The sequence below is a fragment of the Coffea eugenioides genome, unplaced genomic scaffold (assembly GCF_003713205.1).
Source record: "Coffea eugenioides isolate CCC68of unplaced genomic scaffold, Ceug_1.0 ScVebR1_1965;HRSCAF=2908, whole genome shotgun sequence".
NCBI classification, from domain to species: Eukaryota; Viridiplantae; Streptophyta; class Magnoliopsida; order Gentianales; family Rubiaceae; genus Coffea; species Coffea eugenioides.
Window position 1 is genome coordinate 8,055 of NW_020862407.1, and position 11,271 is coordinate 19,325.

Sequence of the window (11,271 nt, forward strand, 5' to 3'; positions counted from 1 at the left end):
AAGGATTAATGCACCAATATAATGATAAAAGACAAATATGACAATCGGAATCCATCAAACATCGAATCCGTCCTCACTTTGCAACTTAGAAATGATCAAATAAAAAACAAATTAGACCAACCGATCATCTAAACCATCTCAACATGAATATTAACAACCCCTCAAGTCCGATTAATTATTATAGAATTTCAAGGGCCCAAGATCAAATACGGGTCAATGAGTGGTTTCACTTGCATTTTAGAATCCCTAAAGCAGCCATTAATCAATCAAACCGAAATTAATTAAAACGTTTTAAGAACCTTAAAGGTCCCAGAGCAAGACAAAGGTCAAGCAACAAATTTGTTTAAGAAAATTAAAGAAAATAGGCAAACATAAGCTCATTTGGTCATAAAACCCCTAAAGTCATGACTTAAGCGCAATTGAAACAAAGCATGGTAGTTAATTGAAACAAACAAACAATGAAGTTGCACAAATTAAAATTTATCAAGGACCAAATTGATGAAATTATTTAATTGATTGGGTCCTAGTGGAACAAGGGGAGACTTGGGGGGTCAAAGTGCAATGTTAGAAAACTTTTCATGCATGCAAACCAACATTCACGACCAAAACTTCTGCAACTTCAATTCTTTTCTGCAAATTCTGCTATGCTTAAACTTAGGCAATTCGGCACTAGCCTTCAAGCTCAATTAAACTTGTAAAAATGGAACACCAACAGGCCGCCAATCACACATGCAAAATCTGAACAGCTCAAGCTATTTCATGCAAAAAATTTATCAAACATTTCTGCAACAAGAAGAATTTTCCGAGAAAAACAGCTATGATTTTGGAGATTCAACAACTTTGTGACACAAGAGAAACGTTTAATAAGAAGAAAAATCTGCAACTTGGATCACAAACGACATTGAAATTCTGTTTTGAACAACAAAACTACAGAAATTTGATCATTCGAACCTGCAAAACTTAAACAAGAAATCCTGCAATGTTCCTACTGCCATACTTCACAAGAACTAAACCGTAATGAATCAGCTAACCAGCTAATACTCGTTAAGATCCTCAGCCCAACATTATTAAACTCATAGCCATGCACTTGCCTATCCTAAAATACCCAATCACATATCTGGGTGCAAGAAACACAATTGAAACAGGAAAGAAAGGAAGACATGAACAACAAAAATCAGCCATGAAACCTGAGAGTGTCTAGACCGAATGCAACAAAAGGAAGACATAGTTAGACTCTTGAGTGAAAACAGGTTTTAGAAATCAAATGGTAAGTGCATACAAATCACCTAACATGCAAGGGAAACCAGAAAAAAGCAACTGATTCAATCTCAGAAAACTAATAATCATTCAAACCAAATTCACTTCAGCAAATTCTCCACCCATTTGCGTATCGAGAGAAACAAAAACTTCAAGCAGCCAGCCAGAAATTTACCATTTACTTCGTTTAATCATTGACATCCAAACACAAAGAACAAAATACAAAGAAACAACAACCAAGAATCAGAACAAAACTGTTTACCATTCCCAGCCATTTCTGAATTTTTAATGACACCAAAAATCAGAAATTATTTGCTATAACAAAAATAAAAGAAAAAAAAAACAGTTTCATTGCAGTGACTCTCGAGCGCTCTCCTAAAGGCCCAAATATACTTAAACATGGATTAAACCAAAGTATTAAAACCTCAAAACTATCATTCAAAGCCCCACTTCTTTTCTGCAATTTTCCCATTCATACTCAAACAGATAGGAACTGAAGTCATGGAAAAACCGTAAAACGTTTTATATCTTCACCAAATTGACATTAATCTACCAAAGCTGCAATCTTTCGAATCCAATCAACATTCATTCAAACACCCAACATCAAAATGCTACGTTTTAATCTCAAGGTAGTATTAACAAAGAGAAACAAACGTAAAACCTCAGGAATTGCCGAGAGCCAGTAGGAAAAGGAAAATATCTATTCGGGAAAAGAAAAAAAAGAAAAAAAAAACTGATCTTGTCTAATGGAAAGAGTTCGTAGATTACCTCTGATACAATGAAATGGATGCGAACCCAAGTCAAACTATCGACCGAAAGCTGCAAGATCCTTCCTTTGACCCTCTGTCTCGAGCTTGTCTTCTTTTCCTCCCGTTATTGCCCACTCCTATCAATCTATCCTGTTTCCCTTTTAGTTTCTCTCTTTCCCTCAGCCAGATGTCTCTCCCCCTCAGTCGCAATCCCTTTTTTTCTCTTGCTGAAATTTTTCTGGTTTCTTTCCGTCTCTTTTGCCGTCTCTCCCTTTAACTCCCTCTCTCTCAGATTTTATCCTCCGACTCTCTCTATTTTCTCCCTTCTCAGTTTTCCTTAGCCGTTCCACTCTCTCCCCCTTGCTCACCGAAAACTCCCCCCTTGCGGCTGTGGTTTCCTCTTGCCTTTTATATGGAACACAAGGCCACTAAACCCTCACCCCAATGGTGAGGATGAAGGCTTGTCCCTTCCCTTTCCATCCGGCCATCCGATGTCTATTGAGGTTGTCCTTTGCACCCTGCAAAAAAATTGCAGCGTGCATGCTGCGGTTTTTTTTTTTTTTTTTAACACAACTTGATAATTACAGAAATGATAAAATAAAATATAATAATAATAAAAAATTACACAAACCAGGTAATAATAATAATAACAAAACAAAAATAATTTTAAACAAAAAACTAAACAAAAATGGCCATTTTTTAATTTTTCAATTTTTTCATTTTTCATCATTTTCTTGTTCTCAAAATAACTTAATAAAAATAACTAAAGTGCCCAAAGATTGAATTTAAAGAAATAAACATATTTTTGTGAACAAATTTTACTTTTTTCTTTTTCTCTTTTTTTTCATTTTTCCAATCCAACTAAAGCCTATTTTTTTTTGAATTTTTCTTCTTTTTCCTCTTTTTCTTTAATTTTCTCTTCTCTCCTTTTTTATGATTTTTCATTTTCATTTTTCTTTCAAAAAAGCATTGAATAAAAACAAAATGACTAAAACATATTTTTGATGTTTTCCTTTTCTTTTTTCTAAAAACTCTATGCTAATTTTAAACTTAAAAGCTAAAACTAAAAACTAAAAATAAAAGTAAACAAGAATAAATAGCAAATGAAATAAGTCAACTAAAAGGGCGAAAATGAATAAAACTAAAATATCATAACAACTAATAGTGCAAAACACACAATAACGAACTAAAATGCAAGCAATCTAAAATGAAAATCATGAAATAGATGCTACATAAAATTATTCAAAATTTGGTGTCTACAGTTTGCCCCTCTTTGTCTGAGTTTTGAAAAAACTTGAGACAAAAAAGTAGACACCAAATACTTACCTGTGTTATTGGGCTGCAAAAGATTCCAACGAACAGGAATTCTAATACGGGACTGACCCGAACATGAAAAAATAAAACGGGACTGACCCGAACCAGAATTGAAAACGGGACTGACCCGAATAGGAATTTAAACGGGACTGACCCGAACAGAATTTAAAACGGGACTGACCCGAACAGAAATTTAAACGGGACTGACCCGAGCAGAATTTAAACGGGACTGACCCGAACAGAATTTAAACGGGACTGACCCGAACAGAAATTTAAACGGGACTGACCCGAACAGGAATTTAAACTGGAACAGACGGGACTGACCCGAACAGAATTTTGGGACTGACCCGAACAGAATTAAAACGGGACTGAATTTAAACGGGACTGAACAGGAATTTAAACGGGACTGACCCGAACAGAATTTAAACGGGACTGACCCGAACAGGAATTTAAACGGGACTGACCTGAACAGAATTTAAAACGGAACTGTCCCGAACAGAATTTTAAAAAAGGACTTCACTGGGAAAGTTTAAACAATGAATTGAGTTTTTTACCTGAGAATAGTCCAACTTTTGCACCAAGAGGGAAATTTGGATCTTTGTGATTGAAGCGAGAGCTGATGTTGTTTCTTATGATCGAGTTTCGCAAATAACATCGATCCTTGCTTACTGGGAAGCTTTGTCTGTCATTGATTTAGGCGCCAAAAGAGAGCGGCTGCTTTTGTTTGTAAATGCAACATTCCTGCAAGAAAAGAAGAAACAATGGACTTGCCACCATTATTTGATCCGGTTTGCCTTGAGAATCGTGTAAACATGAGTCTTGTGATGCTTTTACTTCGGCTCGGCGGCATCTGCCTTAGTCGAACTTGAAATCTTTCAAATTCTGAGACTGATAAAATACGGATTTAACACTTCACCCAATCTAGGTGGCAGCTTTGTTGCATGTCACTCACTATAACTGATGATTGAATCCCTTATCTTTGCACAAACATTAGGGTTTATCATTCATTTGAATTCAATGGTGAAAGAATGATGCGTGAAAATTTATCATATAACGATCAATGTATATGCAAGATTATTTCCTATGTCAGGCAAAGATGAGCATGCAAAAGAATGTAGACAATCATAAACAGTCATACACAAATAATTGAGAACAACTAAGAGATTCATAAAGATACATTTTGTAAAAGAATATTTGTGAAGAACAATACAAGTTTAGCCAACGAATATCATATTCGAGACTTCGGATATTTTCTCTTCGGAATCCGATATTGGCAGAAGTATCACAAATATGAGGAAAACCCTAAATGAACCAGGTCACCAACTGTTCCTTCTTGAGCTCGACTGTTGTGAAAACCTACCTTGGCGCCCTTTCGGGTTTTCACCAAGGTTGCCCCCACCCTTTTATTTTTGCTTTTGTTGTTTTTCTTTTTTCTTTTCCTTTTCCTTTTCTTTCTTTTTTCTTTTTTCTTTTTCCTTTTTTTTCTTTTCTTTTTCTTTTTCTTTTTCTTTCGAGGTGCCCTATCGGGTTTTCACCTAAAGAAGAATGAAATATCTCGACCATGATCGACTCAGAAACATGAATTAAAGATTTCTGGCATCAGTAAAATGTACTTCCCTTGTAAAATTAGGCGAAGACATTACGGACATCACCTGCCAGTTGATTAACAAATTTTCTAATAGAAATGCAGCAAGTGACGAAAGCCAGGACTTTGGGCTTTTATAATGAGGTCCGGTGGGGTGTTTTTCAAGAAAAGTTGAGGCTTGAAAGCAAATTTTGATATAAGAGGTGAAATAACTTGAGATTGCACTTTTTGAAAACAACTCCAAAACTGAGGAAAATTTGCCCCAGTTTGATCGAATTTTCTCTCTTTGCATTTTTCATCACTTTTGCATTTTTCTTTGAAAACTAAATTTGCCCCAGTGTAGGGTTTTCTCTTCCCCCTTTTTTTTCCAAATAAATTTGCCCCAGTGTGGGGTTTGCAATTCTCAAAGGTTATCAAACGAAATTTGTCAATTCTGATGGCTCAAAGGGGACAAGTAGAGATAAAATGTTTTTAGTGTAAAAGAAGATGGCCTGACTTGCATTTCGCCATTTGCATGAATTTCTTAAAGAAAATTTGCATGATCAAATGAAAAACTTTTTGCACATATCTGAGTTGATGGGTTGAGGGAATGCCCGTCCATCCATTTCCGCCAAGATGAGCGCTCCGCCAGGTAATACCTTTTGGACAATGAACGGCCCTTGCCAATTTGGAGCAAATTTGCCTTTAGCTTCATCTTGCATTGACAGAATCCGCTTCAGTACCTTATCACCTTCTTCAAATGTCCGCTGATGGACCTTTTTGTTATAAGTCCGGGCCACACGTTTCTGATAGCACTGACCATGACAGATGGCGTTGAATCGCTTTTCATCTATCAAAGTCAATTGCTCATGGCGCTGCTTGATCCAATCGGCCTCCTCCAATTTAGCTTCCATAAGGATTCGTAGTGACGGAATTTCAACCTCAGCTGGCAATACAGCTTCCATTCCATACATAAGTGAATATGGCGTTGCCCCAGTCGATGTCCGAATAGAAGTCCGGTACGCCATCAATGCATAAGGCAACTTTTCATGCCAATCGCGATGCTTTTCTGTCATTTTGCGAATAATTTTCTTCAGATTCTTATTTGCGGCTTCTACAGCTCCATTCATCTGAGGCCTATAAATGGCAGAATTGCGGTGTTTGATTTTGAACTGCTCACATAGTCCATCTACCATGTCATTGTTCAGATTCCTGGCATTGTCTGTGATAAGTGTTTCGGGTACTCCAAATCGACAAATGATATGATCTCTCAAGAAATTGGCAACCACCTTCTTCGTGACATGTTTGAATGACTCCGCTTCAACCCATTTGGTAAAATACTCGATCGCCACCAATATAAATCGATGTCCATTTGAAGCAGGAGGATCGATTGTACCAATCACGTCCATACCCCACATTGAACAGGGCCACGGGGCGATTATACCATGCAATTCAGTGGGTGGAGCGTGTATAACGTCACCGTGCATTTGACATTTTATACATCTTCGGACAAAATCTATACAATCACGCTCCATAGTAAGCCAGAAGTATCCGGTTCTCATGATTTTCTTCGCTAGCAAATGGCCATTCATGTGAGGTCCACAAACGCCACTATGCACTTCCTTCATCATATATTGAGCTTCATCTTCATCAATGCACCTTAAAAGGTTCAAATCCGAGGTTCTTTTGTACAACACTTCTCCATTTAAGAAAAATTTTGAAGCCATTCTACGCAGAAAACTCTTGTTTTTTGTACCAGCATGCTGAGGGTAGGACCCAGTTTTGAGAAACTCTTTAATATCATTGAACCAAGGAACACTGTCAGAAGACTTGTCTACAGCCCAACAGTGGGCAGGTTTGTCTTGAAATTGAATCTGGATCGGTTCGATCTTCAACTCATCTGGATACTGAATCATAGAAGCTAAAGTGGCCAAAGCATCGACAAATGCGTTTCGGGCTCGCGGGAGATGTCTGAACTCCAAATTTTGAAATTGCTTGGCCAGAGTGAGCAAACTACAATGGTAGGGCAGAATTTTTGAATCTTTGGTTATCCACTGCTTCAAGGTTTGGTGCACGAGTAAGTCTGAGTCACTGAAAACTACCAACTCCTTGATCTCCATTTCTAAAGCCATTTTGAGACCAAAAATGCAGGCTTCATATTCAGCCATGTTGTTGGTACAAGCAAATTGCAATTTGGCAGCGGCAGGGTAGTGCTTTCCTTCGGGCGAAACCAGAACAGCTCCAATTCCAGCTCCGAGCGAATTTGAAGCTCCGTCGAAGAAAAGCCTCCATTCAGGACTTTGTTCACTTATATCGTCCGTGGCGCCTACAAATAAAATCTTTTCATCAGGGAAATAGGTGTGAAGTGGTTGATAGTCATCATCCCTCGGATTTTCTGCCAAATGATCAGCTATAGCTTGCCCCTTGACGGCCTTCTGAGAAGTGAAAACAATATCGAACTCTGAGAGGACTATCTGCCACTTAGCTAGACGTCCAGTTAGCATCGGCTTTTCTAGGAGATACTTCAAAGGATCAGATCGGGAAATAAGATAAGTAGTATGGCTTAACAGATAGTGTCTCAACTTCTGGGCTGCCCAGGCCAATGCACAGCAGCTTTTCTCAATGAATGAATAATTAGCCTCGTACTGCGTGAACTTCTTGCTTAGATAGTAAATGGCCTGTTCTTTCCTTCCAGAGTCATCGTGTTGCCCGAGAACGCAACCTACGGCTCCGTCGAGCACAGATAAGTACATGATCAGCGGTCGGCCCGGTTTGGGTGGCACCAGGACCGGAGGCTGCAGCAAATAATCTTTAATCTTGTCGAAAGCCTGTTGACACTCCTCATTCCAGTACAACGGCACATTCTTTCTTAATAATTTGAACAACGGCTCACATGTGGCCGTTAATTGGGCAATGAACCTCCCAATAAAGTTGATCTTTCCTAAGAAGCTTTTCACGTCTTTCTGAGTCTTTGGCACTGGCATATCTCGAATCGCCTTGATTTTTGCTGGATCTATCTCTATGCCTCTCTTGCTCACGATGAAACCCAACAATTTACCAGCTGGTGCCCCAAAGGCGCATTTCGCAGGATTTAACTTCAAATTGTATTTTCGCAGCCTTTCAAATAGCTTCCTCAAATCATCCAAGTGGTCCTCCGTCCTTTTAGACTTGATTATGATGTCATCCACGTAGACCTCCATCTTCCGGTGGATCATATCATGAAATAGGGTTGTCATGGTCCTCTGATACGTTGCTCCAGCATTCTTTAAACCGAAAGGCATGATTCGGTAGCAAAAGGTACCCCAAGGGGTAATGAAAGCAGTCTTCTCCCTATCCTCTTCTGCCATCAAAATTTGGTGGTAGCCCGCAAAACAATCGCAAAAGGATTCAATCTCATGTCCGGCAGTATTGTCTAAGAGAATGTGAATATTTGGTAGAGGGAAATCATCTTTAGGACTGGCTTTATTAAGGTCTCTATAGTCAACACAAACTCTCACCTCTCCACTCTTTTTTGGAACAGGGACTGGGTTTGAAAGCCAAATTGGGTAATGGGAAACAATGATAATGTTGGTTTTGAGTTGTTTTTCAATTTGCTCTTTTATTTTGAGACTTATATCTGGTTTGAATTTTCTGGGTTTTTGCTTTACGGGTGGAAAAGAAGGGTCTGTGGGTAACCTGTGCACTACCACGTCAGTTGAAATACCAGTCATATCATCATAGGACCACGCAAATACATCCTGGAACATAGTCAAGAACTCAAGCATCTCCTTTTTCTGGCTCTTATTCAAATGAATACTAATCTGCACCTCCTTAACTTCATCCTCAGTTCCAATGTTAACCTTTTCTGTTTCTTCCAGGTTCGGTTTCGGTTTTTCCTCATATTGTTCAAGATCCTTTGCAAACGAATCGAATACTTCCTCATTATCACTCTCGCTTTGGAGTTCGGATTCACAAACCTCCAAGTCGTGAGTGATATAGAGATTGCCATTATCGAATTCCAGAATTGTGATATCCAAAGGATCAAATAATTTTATTTTTGGCCATCTGAAAGAATTAACGAATGTGGGATAATAAGCAAACAAACACACAACCAACAAATGGACAAGCAATATGAATATAAACAAGCGAATAAACAACACAACAATGACAAGAACAACTTGTGCATTTTCATAAAACCTTTGATTGAAAGCAAATGGAAATGAAAACTTAACAATATTTACATGCGCAGACGTTAGTCAAAAAGGAAATTGTTTTCATTGGCTATTTACAGATGCAAAGGTATTTTCATGAATTCACATGAATGATAAACCCCTTTCATTTTACCGAAACTCCTTCCGAACGGGCAGGGACTCGGCTGTCCAATTGGGAATTGATCCTTCGGGGACGTCAGGAAATGCAGCTTCGCCTGGAACACTATCTTCAAATGTTGCCCCAACGAACAATTGGGTCAAACTTGCTTCAATTTCGTCAATTGGGTTGATTTCTGACATGATCACCTCGGCTGGTCGTGGGAAAGTATAATGCAGGGGTGGAATGTCAAAAGCCCTTTGCCTTCCTTCTTTCTCCGCTTTCTTGCGCTCCTTCATTTCTCTGATGTCCTCGGCAGTCGGTCGGAAACCCAAACCAAATGAATCCTTTTTCTCCACAATCTTCACTGGCCTCAGAATTCCTTGCAAATCTCGTCCCAGCCCTTTGTCAAATTCATAGCCTCCACGGATCATTTCTTTGGCCATCATGACACTGGCCTTTGGTAAAGCTCGCTCCTCGTTTGTGATCCAACTTACAGAGACAATATCAGCCGTGCTATGAGGAGTCATGGTGACATTGCGGTTTCCATCCTTTTTTGACCCAGAATCGGTGATTACAAGGCAATCCTCTTCGGCAAATATAGTTATCAGCTTGTCATTTACTACAAACTTCAGCAACTGATGTAATGAAGAAGGCACAGCCCCAGACTTATGAATCCACGGCCTTCCAAGTAGAACATTGTAAACACTAAGAAAGTGCATGACTTGGCAGGTTATTTGAAACTGGACGGGCCCTATCTCGACGACTAGATCCACTTCTCCTATTGGCTCTCTTTGCGCTCCATCAAAACCTCGAATTATAGTCCCTGAAGGCCTCAGCTTTATGTCTTGCAACCCTAGCTTTTCCAAGGTGCTCCAAGGGCAGATATTAAGTGCAGAGCCATTGTCAATCAATACCTTCGGCAGCATTTTCCCATTGCACTTCACAACTATGTATAGGGCCTTGTTATGTCCAATACCCTCCACTGGCAATTCATCGTCAGAAAAAGTAATTTGTTTGGTAAATAACACACTTCCAACCACGTGTGAGAAATTATCAACAGAAATATCCCTAGGGATTTGAGCTTTAGTCAATACTTCGATCAGAGCGTCCCTATGCATGTCTAATTAAAAGAGCAGGTCCAACATGGATATCTGAGCAGGTGACTTGCTTAGCTTCTCGATTACATTGTATTCGCTTCTCTGGAGCCTTTTAAGAAAATCCAAGGCTTCTTTCTCGGTGATTGTGGGTTTAACAGGCGGCTCGGAGTTAATGGTAGTTTCAAACGGACTGGCAGTCCTCCCCGATCTGGTAACCACTGACACTTCCTTCTTTGCAATTGACTTCTCCCCAATATGTATGACGGGTTCATCGTAATTCCATGGCACTTGTTGCAGACTTAAAACAGGCTCTTGCTTCGGGAATTCAATGACTACGGGCTCCAAAGCCTCCCTCTCAGCTGGCGTGAGATCCAAGATAAAAGGCTTTTCATCCTCTTCAAATGGCAATTCTATGACAAATGGCTGGTCTGTGATCCCAAATACTTCAGCTTCCCTCACCAACTTTTTGACTTGTTCCACATACTCTGCATCATCCAGAATGACCCCAACGATATTAGCGTGCTCCGGCAAGGGGTTTCTATTTACGTTCGGTCCTTGTGCTTCCCTTCTCCTAATTACAATTTCTCCAGATTCAATCATATTTTGAACTTTATGCTTGAGAGCCTTGCAATCCAAAGTGGAATGCCCGGGTGTCCCTGAGTGATAAGCACAGACAGCTTGCGGGTTATACCAGGCGGGCATGCCATACGGATAGGTAGGAGGGGGTACCATACCAATTTTCCCGGCGGCCTTTAACTGATCATACAATTGGTCTAAAGGCCTACCTAAATTGGTGAATGTACGGCTAGGGGGTCGGTTGTAAGGTTCAGTAGGTTGAGGATGGTTGTAATCAGGTCTATTCGGTGGAGGAAATCTTGGGTTATATGGTGGGCGAGGTCGGTTTTGGGGTGGATTTGGTTGAGAGATTTGAAAAGGGGCTACAGGTGGGTTAGGGTAGCTTGGACGAGGTCGAGGATGCTGGATATTAGTGGCATATACA

At 39.6% G+C, this 11,271-nt stretch overlaps 1 pseudogene; it reads right to left on the bottom strand.

Annotated features, from left to right (window-relative positions):
* Positions 1-5,447: 5,447 nt before the first annotated feature.
* On the bottom strand, positions 5,448-11,003 carry LOC113756093 (annotated as a pseudogene).
* Positions 11,004-11,271: the final 268 nt, after the last annotated feature.